At 43.5% G+C, this 8,210-nt stretch overlaps 2 long non-coding RNA genes across 2 annotated transcripts; one reads left to right on the forward strand and one right to left on the reverse strand.

The window, feature by feature from the left end:
- Positions 1 to 939: 939 nt before the first annotated feature.
- Positions 940 to 1,640, reverse strand: LOC128755045 (uncharacterized). The gene is made up of 3 exons (XR_008414013.1): positions 1,372 to 1,640; positions 1,224 to 1,286; positions 940 to 1,125 (listed from the first exon to the last, which is right to left on the reverse strand). It is a non-coding gene; the product is annotated as an uncharacterized LOC128755045 (long non-coding RNA).
- A 162-nt stretch (positions 1,641 to 1,802) lies between these two features.
- Positions 1,803 to 4,186, forward strand: LOC128753500 (uncharacterized). Its single transcript, XR_008413862.1, has 3 exons — positions 1,803 to 2,046; positions 2,375 to 2,428; positions 2,492 to 4,186. It is a non-coding gene; the product is annotated as an uncharacterized LOC128753500 (long non-coding RNA).
- Positions 4,187 to 8,210: the final 4,024 nt, after the last annotated feature.

The following is an 8,210-nucleotide window of genomic DNA, read 5'->3' on the forward strand; positions in this document are numbered from 1 at the left end:
GATGTGTTTGAGAAAGAGTGGCCACTGTTCTGACACACTGTGTTACACTGGGACCTTTCTAATGGGAAAATAAGACATGACTGCCGATGTCACAAGAGTTTAACTGTGGCTAAGGGAATAAAGGATCCAAATATGCTCATGCATGCGCACACACACTTATACAGCCGCTCAGCAACAACCTTATTGGGGTCTAAGGGAATAAAAGCAACATGTAACCTCGGAGAACCATCACTGTTTGGCAAAGTCATTGTCACTCTCACTTTAGCTGGTGGTTGTGCCTGCGCTTGTATTTTGTTGTCAGTGAAACTGCTTTTTTTTTTTACAGCGTACGTGTGAATAAAATACACAACTTCCGATTTGTCGAGGCAAGTTGAAATGGCTTAAAGAAATATATTTATGACTCTAGCGTAATGATATTGAACGAAACACATTGCACTATTTATAAACGCAGAATTAGTTTATTATTTATTGATGTATTTATCAAGCACTTAGATGATGCAAAGGTGTGTAGAAGTTTAGCAGGCCATACATCGCTGTCTTTAGATGTGAAAAAATAACACAATAATAATAATAAAATCTGTGTTGCATTTTTCAATAGAATATTTATTTTAAACCTTTCATTTAGAGAAAAAAAAAACACTGGTTGAATACATTTACATTTGATCTGATATTCATGAACCTACTGCACTGCGGAAAAGTAACAATGAAAAGATGGAACTTCATGATTCTTTGTTTTTTATTTATTTATTTGTGGGTTTTTGTTCAAACAATTGTGGAAATAGCATTTTGTTTTTTTACTTGGATAAACAACAGTGATGGACAGTAAGCATTTCTTCATAATCTAGTACTGTAACTGCTGTCCTTTTTCATGAATGTTCATAAAGATATGTCTTTCACCAAAGGAATGAAAAATTGTACTCTTGACAGTTGTCTTCCATATGTGTAAAGTAACCCCCTGCTCCACGGCCACAGATGAAAGCAAACAGTGACAAATGCATTCTTTAATTGGAAATACAGGAATTATTTTAAGTTTCTCTCAGGCAAAAACAAAAACACATTTTCTGGTGTCGACTTTCTGAGGGCAACAGTATGATTTCAACCGGGAAAACCTCCACAGCCAACATTCTGAAACATTTAAAAAGGCACAGCATGGTAAATTCCTCTACCTCGATCTGCCGGGTTTTCACCTGAATAACAGAAGGTGGATGCACCATTTCCATTACCAGCCATAGGCAGAGAAGGTCTCAAGATGCTCCTCCCTGGGGATGGTGTGGAGGAAACACTGCCTATTTCGACAGATGACAGTCTATTATGGAGGAATAACCAACACAAAACACAAAGTTGCCACTGAGAAAATGGTTTGTTGCCTACCTGGAAAGAGATAAAATCTTATCAATTGAACCAACATGCTGAAGGCATGTGCAGTACAGTACCAAGAAGAATTACAAGGGAATTGCTATTCTCATTTGCACATTATATAGACGCTGGGAAAGTTGACTTTTGCGTCCTATACTGACAACAAAGGCAGCCTTCAGTGTTAGGTGTTGACCCATTAGGTTTTCAATTGACCTGTATGTGCCACTTTCAGTGGCTGTATGACACATAAGAAAGACGGAGGTTCGGGTTAGTACACCCACCGCTTGTAACGCCACACAGGAAGGAAAGTGTTTAATCCATAGAAATGCCTTGCGTATACATGAACATCCAAAGGCTGAAGGCTGACTTTGTTGTTGTTATTAAAGGACAAATTAAAGGATATATATATATATATATATATATAAGGAAGGCAAGGAACACTACTCCATTGGAACATCTATGTGTCCACAAGCAACACAGATTTTCGGCATCACCATAGGACACAGAACTCCACTTCCTGACATCAATGTATTCCGCCATGGGAGCGAGAACGGATTAAACAAAAAGTCTGGCAAAGTCTCCACGCCAAGATTCCGAAGAGATATATATGCTTTGTGTTGAAAAAAAGAAGTGAAGAACTGACCCGAGCGGACTCAAAGCATGAGCACTGAGTGTTCTTTTCATCTCGTTGTAAGTATGCATTTTGATATGTGTTTCCTCTGCGTTGTTTCACACTCGCAGAAGCCGCTGTGTTGCATCCGCCAGCCCAAGCACGGCTCCGTGTTTGTTCTCAGAGGGCAGATGTGGCTTGTTTCCTCTTGTCACTACATGTTAGAAGGGATGAAATGGCACAGCGGATCCACTCGTGGCTTTTCTACAGTTTGCTGTGCACTTTATGGAGTAGGATCAATCCATTGCATAACCTCTATGCTCTTTTAATAGAATTTTTTTTACATGTTCAGTGTGATGAGGGAGGAGAAACTTCAGCAGATTTTTTTTTTTTTTTTTTCATGTAAAGACAACAAGAAGTGCAGGGAGAAAAAGGTGGAGCAGATGTTGACTCCAACCGCAAGTAAATCCACTACCTTATTTATGTGTGGGATATGTCTGTGATTTAGCATCTGTGTGTCGGCAGGCCTCTGCCCTCTCGTCCATCTCCCTAGGCAGAAGACCCCTGTCTTGGCTGCCATTTCTCAGCGTGACAGCTGAGAGCCAGACAGCGGAACGAGAGTGGGGCTTTGGTGGTGGGGGGGAAGGCAGGGCTTAAATCTGAGAGATAGCTTAGAGGCTAGACATACAGAGATAGGCCTCTGCCCCCCCTATTGGGGACCAGGTGTTCTTCTATCGAGGTTCCTCGACTGGTGAGAGAGAGAGAGAGAACTACCCTCATGTTTCACTTGGCATCGCTGCACCTGCATCTGTGGGGTTAGGAAGTGCCATTGCTTGTGTGTTTGGGGGCTGGAGCGGGGCGACAGCTTGGTCTCTAGAGGCTGCAGACAGTGTTGCACCACCACACTGCAGACCTCTGTGCCCCAAACAGGCACCCACCTCGCCTCCCTCTCAGCCTGACACGTCTCTGTGTCGACTCAGCAACTCCGTCCCAACTTTTTCATTATTTTTTTTTTCAGCTAGTCAGGTATTCAGTTCACGTTTTACTCGTACTATTTTTAGATGACTGAGTGACGTACACGTCTATTTCGATGATGCCTCACAGGAATTTTCAGGGTTCTTTTCACAAATGAACCCAAGCAGTCTATAGCGGAGCCGTCGCTTGTTTGTTATGTTAATGTTTGGTTCCATAATAAGTACTGATTCTCAATGCGGAGGATTTTATATGGTGAACCTGCGCTTACTTTGCTCTCCTTCAAGCGGTTCGGTACTTTCACATTGTTCAGTCAGTAACCTCAAACGCATCCTGGCAGCTTTACAAAGACAGGTACACCTCGCATGACAAGCAAGTGCTCATGTGTCTAGCAGTGGCGCTAGAGGATAAGAGAGCAACCGTAAACACCACACACTCACACGACTCGAGAAGCCAAAATTGCCGGTTGGCGACCAACTGCCTTCTTCCAGGAGGGAGAGGAACAGATGGCCAAACGAACACCTCCAGACTCATGCAAACTGAAAGAAGCCCGCGATTTGGACTTGCATGTGGAGTCAGAGACTCTTCTTCCCACATGAAATTGCTGCAAGCAACTTGTGTCCAGACCCGGTCCTTTGATGCAAAGGCTGCTTACGAGTTTTCATTGTGGAATTGACGGTCCCATGGCAAGAAGCGTTCAAAAGAACTAAAGGACAAATATAACCAGGCATGGCTGAGATGGCGGGGCTTTGTGGGTCCTTCTCCTCTCTGGTTACCGAGAGAAGTTCTAGTCATAGGTCAGGCTCCGTGGATGATCGCCAAGGAACTTGCTGCTCAAGTAGCCACCAGGGTGGCACATACCCTGGAGGATGTTGGAATATTGTATGTTGAGTGAATGAATATAAGCCGTGGCTCAGCGAAAGGACAAGGTTTCTTCAGCAGAGGTTCATCTTGAGGACAAGCAGAAGTTGTTTATCACATCTGCAGTTCAGCGGCAGACAATGCTGAGAAAACAGGATAGACGCTAGACGTGCTACTTCTCTGAATTTTGACACCTACATTATGGAACTTTGGGAGAATAAGACTCTAAGTATAAGAATCGGGCGATGCACTCAGAAGCGAAGAGGTTGTATCATGATATGTACTTCTCAGACGCTCTCCTGAGTTCTGTGTGTTGGTGACCTTTCATCAAATACACTGTTACCGCTGAGTCCGTCTACCTTCTCATCTTTTTCTCATTTTGCAACCAACTCTCCCACAGCAAAACAACCTGAACAAGGAATACAATAACTGTCGTCTACTTAGATTATTATTTTCCTTTTTTTACAGGATAAGGGTGTACAGTATTGTTCTGGAGCCAGAGAACCTCAAAACCAAAGGGGGTGACATAAAGGACTCTCAAAATCAGATTTTTTTGAAGATGAAAAGTCTGCTGTTCATGATTTTGTATGTGGTGTGGTGTAAACCATGCACAAATATTCTGCCACACCACCGATCAAGAAGCTCATCCTCCAAACCTGGAATCTCGCAAGATCACATGTGATAAAACAAAGCGGAAACACGACAACAGGCACAAAGCACAACTCACAAAATGATCTTATGGTGCCGGGTTTTATGTGTGTAACCATGGGACTTATTGCCGTTTCTTCAAAACACATCCATATTGGCTACATTCCGTTCCACAGTTGAAGTCGGGAGTGATCGACTTGTCCGAACCACAAAAAACATTTTTGGTCGTAAATATAAATTTTTTAAATTGTCAGCTCTGCCCATTTTCAGAGCCAATTTTTGGGACAATTTCCCTCTTGACACATTGTTGTCCATCCTTCTTGGGGAAGAAGCAAAATTGGGATTATTGTCGTATGTGGCCCCCTTAAGAAGTATGCTCCCGACCCTACCTGATAGTAGTGGCAAATATCCAGGGATGTTTAATACCTTTTACTTGTATGTATAAATCACAATTTCTACATTTCACTTTCGCGTAAAATTCGACATTACACTGACAAAAGCAGATATTTACATGATATTTTGTTTTTTTAATATCCGTGTTGAGTCTGGTCAATGGTTGGTCACACATTCAGCTCTTATCTTGTTTACAGCCTCGGCATCACAAGACAGAGCTGATTCGTCACATGATTTTAACTCAGACAGCTGCTTGTGTCTGTGACATTGACTTTGATGAGGAAATCTGTTTCACTTTACCAGAACCTCTGTGACCTATTTGGTTAACTGCATTTCATTAGGCTCCCATTCCACAACTGCTCCACGGCTGTTTGCGACTGTTGCCCGAGCTCAGTTGTGAGCGTGTAATGCTTCATTTCCAACTAGTGGATGGAGAAGAATTGCTGTAATTTTAACTACACCAGGTAAGGAAGTGGAACATTATATCAAAATGCCTTTGGTATTAAATGAATATTCAACAGAAAACGCCATCATACAATGTGATCTTTCGCCGTCTTCGTTGGCCTCCCCCTCGTTGACAATCGAAATGCGACAGCATCGCCAAGAAAACAAGCTTATTGTATACTCAGCGTAAACTACTGACCCGGAAAATTGGAATCACAAACAATAGTTAAAGGCGACTGGTCGCATCAGGGAACCGTAAATGGACACATTGCTCAGTGGGAACTCTGGGCTTTTCATCTTGTATTCTCAACTAATGCAAAAAAAAAAGAAATACAATGTTGATGGAATTACAATTCTGTATTTATCTGTTGTGGTCGTTGCAATGTAACAATGTATACAAAGCCTTGCTTTATTTTCAAAATGACATGGCAATATTCTTAGTGAAGGCTGTCAACTGTAAACTGTGTTCCATCAATTGTTATTCGCATTCAAAGCCATCAAAAAGTTGTAGCACATATTCACGCCGCAACTTTTGCTGCTTTGTCTTGACTCAAAAGGATTTCATTCCAGAAGGTCACGACCGTCTGAACAATAAATGCAGAGGCGGTCCTGGCTAGATTTGCGCCCCGGGCGCCTCATGAGAAACAAGTCCCTGTGTAAAAGCTAAGAACACACTGGAAACCAGCATGACCATATCCACCTCCATGATGTCGTTTGGTTGTTTCCACTTGGTTTTAATATGTTTGATCACATGAGACTTCATCTTCATCAAGTGATCCTTATTTTGTCTGTGAGGGAGTCGACGGAGCCCTCTTCTTCCTCAGGGATGTGGGTGTGTCTGACACTGGCCTCCTCTTGCATCTCCTCTGGAGCCTCCTCAGCTCTCTGCTTGCTCTGGTCCGTGGTGGTGTCTCTGCCACTGTTCTGGCTGCGGCCTCAGACAGATCTCCACTGGCGGCTCCTGCTCTGGTGCTCCTCCCACTCTGAGCAGGTGGGTGGGAGGGACACAGGTTCACGCTTTTTAATAGCTCCAACTGAGCCAGGACTTACCCTGTGGAAACAATCTTGAGTCAAACTGAAATTAGTTCCGTTGTACAGCAGGGAGCAAAAGCGTTCCCAAGTTGATCGCACGACCCAGTAGAAATAGTGTCTCCAGCGTCTTAACTGAGGGTGTAAAGTTAGTGCCAAGCGTGATTTAACGCATCTCTCCTCACAGCTACTGGAATTTGCTGGTCAGCAGACGGTGGACAATCCATAAATCAGTCCAGTGAGAATTACAAAGTGTCAGCTAAAATGTTTGTGCAGTCCAAATTTAACCAGAACTTGTTCCGTATCTGTGTTCTAGGCATTTATGGAAATATGTGTAACACGCAAAGACAAGGCCTGACTTTGAAACACAATGTGCCACCTCATCTTGTGTTCAAGAAGGTGATTTGACATGTTATGTCAGAGCTACCAGTGCAAAGTCACTGTAACCTAAGGGTCCTGCATGCTTTGTTGGTACAAATTGGGTGCATGTAGAAAAATATTCTTCTGTTTCGTTCTTTTTCTTCCCCTCCTCCTTATCTTTTGGCTTCACATGCTGCAAGCAATTGCCGACAGCAGGGTTTGTTCCTTTTAAAGTAGTGGCTCTGCCTGCATACTTGGCTGTTTTGTCTCTTGTCAGAATTGTTACGTTAGCCAAGTGCTGCAGGGAGAGGTCTGTGCTCCATCGCGTTGTTCCATGCACAAGGTCAGGGTCTGAGTCAGAGGCCTAAATTCCCGTTCCCTGCATTTACCAGCTCTCAACTGTCTATATAGGATCCGGAGTACAAGGGGGTGGTGGCCGGAAGCAAACTGGAGTAATTGGTATTTGGGCTAAAAATGTTTTGTTTTTTCTAAAACGGCTGAGCCCAGAGGAGTGCTGAGTCCCCTTTTGTTTTTCCTGCGATGATTGTTTCTGTCCTTGCAGTCTTTGGATGCTTCATCTGAAGTCTGACCTCAAATCCTAAAAAAAACATTTCAACTATTTACATTATATACATATGTATATATACATTGGTACCTCGGTTCTCGACCACAGTCCGTTCCAGACGGCCGTTCGAGAAGCGAATTGTCGGAAATCTGAATCAACTTTTCCCATTACAATGAATGGAAAAAGAAATAATGCGTTCCAAGCCTTAAAATAGGCTTTTGTAGGAGTGAATGTAGAGTGTCTGCTGCAGGTGCGCTGTTCCTCTATGTGTGTGGCCGCTGCATGTGGGAGGGGTTGCCGAGTGAGTGACGTCTCTCCAGAAGTGAAGAGGTGCCCGGTGCGTGTCCAGCTCTGAATGTGCGCTTCTGTGCAGTTTGGCTGTGACAAAGTCATAAACCAAGTCACGCTCTGTCCCAGACTCGCCTCATCCCTGTCCCAGCTCCAGCCCACAACAGGACATCAAACCCTGGAGTGGTGTGGAGAGCGAGCACCTCCCCTGTGACACTCTACCACGGTCCAGTGTGGAGACAGGAAAGGTTTTACACCTCAATATGAAGAAAAAACAGTCAGTAAATGTAGCTAACGGGACACGTCTGCATACAGAGGCTGCGTTATACACAATAACAAAGCGCGTCGTGGGTCAGTACATGAGCATAGTAGTTCATGAGTGTGACAGTGTGATATTTGTGTGCCGGAGATGTGTGTGTTATCTATGTAAGAATTGATAGAAGACTGGCTCAATTGGCTGGATGAAACAAGCCCATTAAATGTGTCAATTACGGCGCTGAGAGTGAACACACAACGTAAAAGTCAAGTGGACACAATTAAAGAGGGGGATTCCTCTAGTCAGGGTCTCACGAAAAAATCAATAAGAATTGTGGAAACAGCGTAGTAATAGCATCACTGAGCGGTTTAGCGCTTCTTCAATTGTTTCAATTGTTTCAATAAAACAGCAGACTGGCTACATATCCG

The sequence above is a fragment of the Synchiropus splendidus genome, chromosome 2, assembly GCF_027744825.2.
Source record: "Synchiropus splendidus isolate RoL2022-P1 chromosome 2, RoL_Sspl_1.0, whole genome shotgun sequence".
Taxonomy (NCBI): domain Eukaryota; kingdom Metazoa; phylum Chordata; class Actinopteri; order Syngnathiformes; family Callionymidae; genus Synchiropus; species Synchiropus splendidus.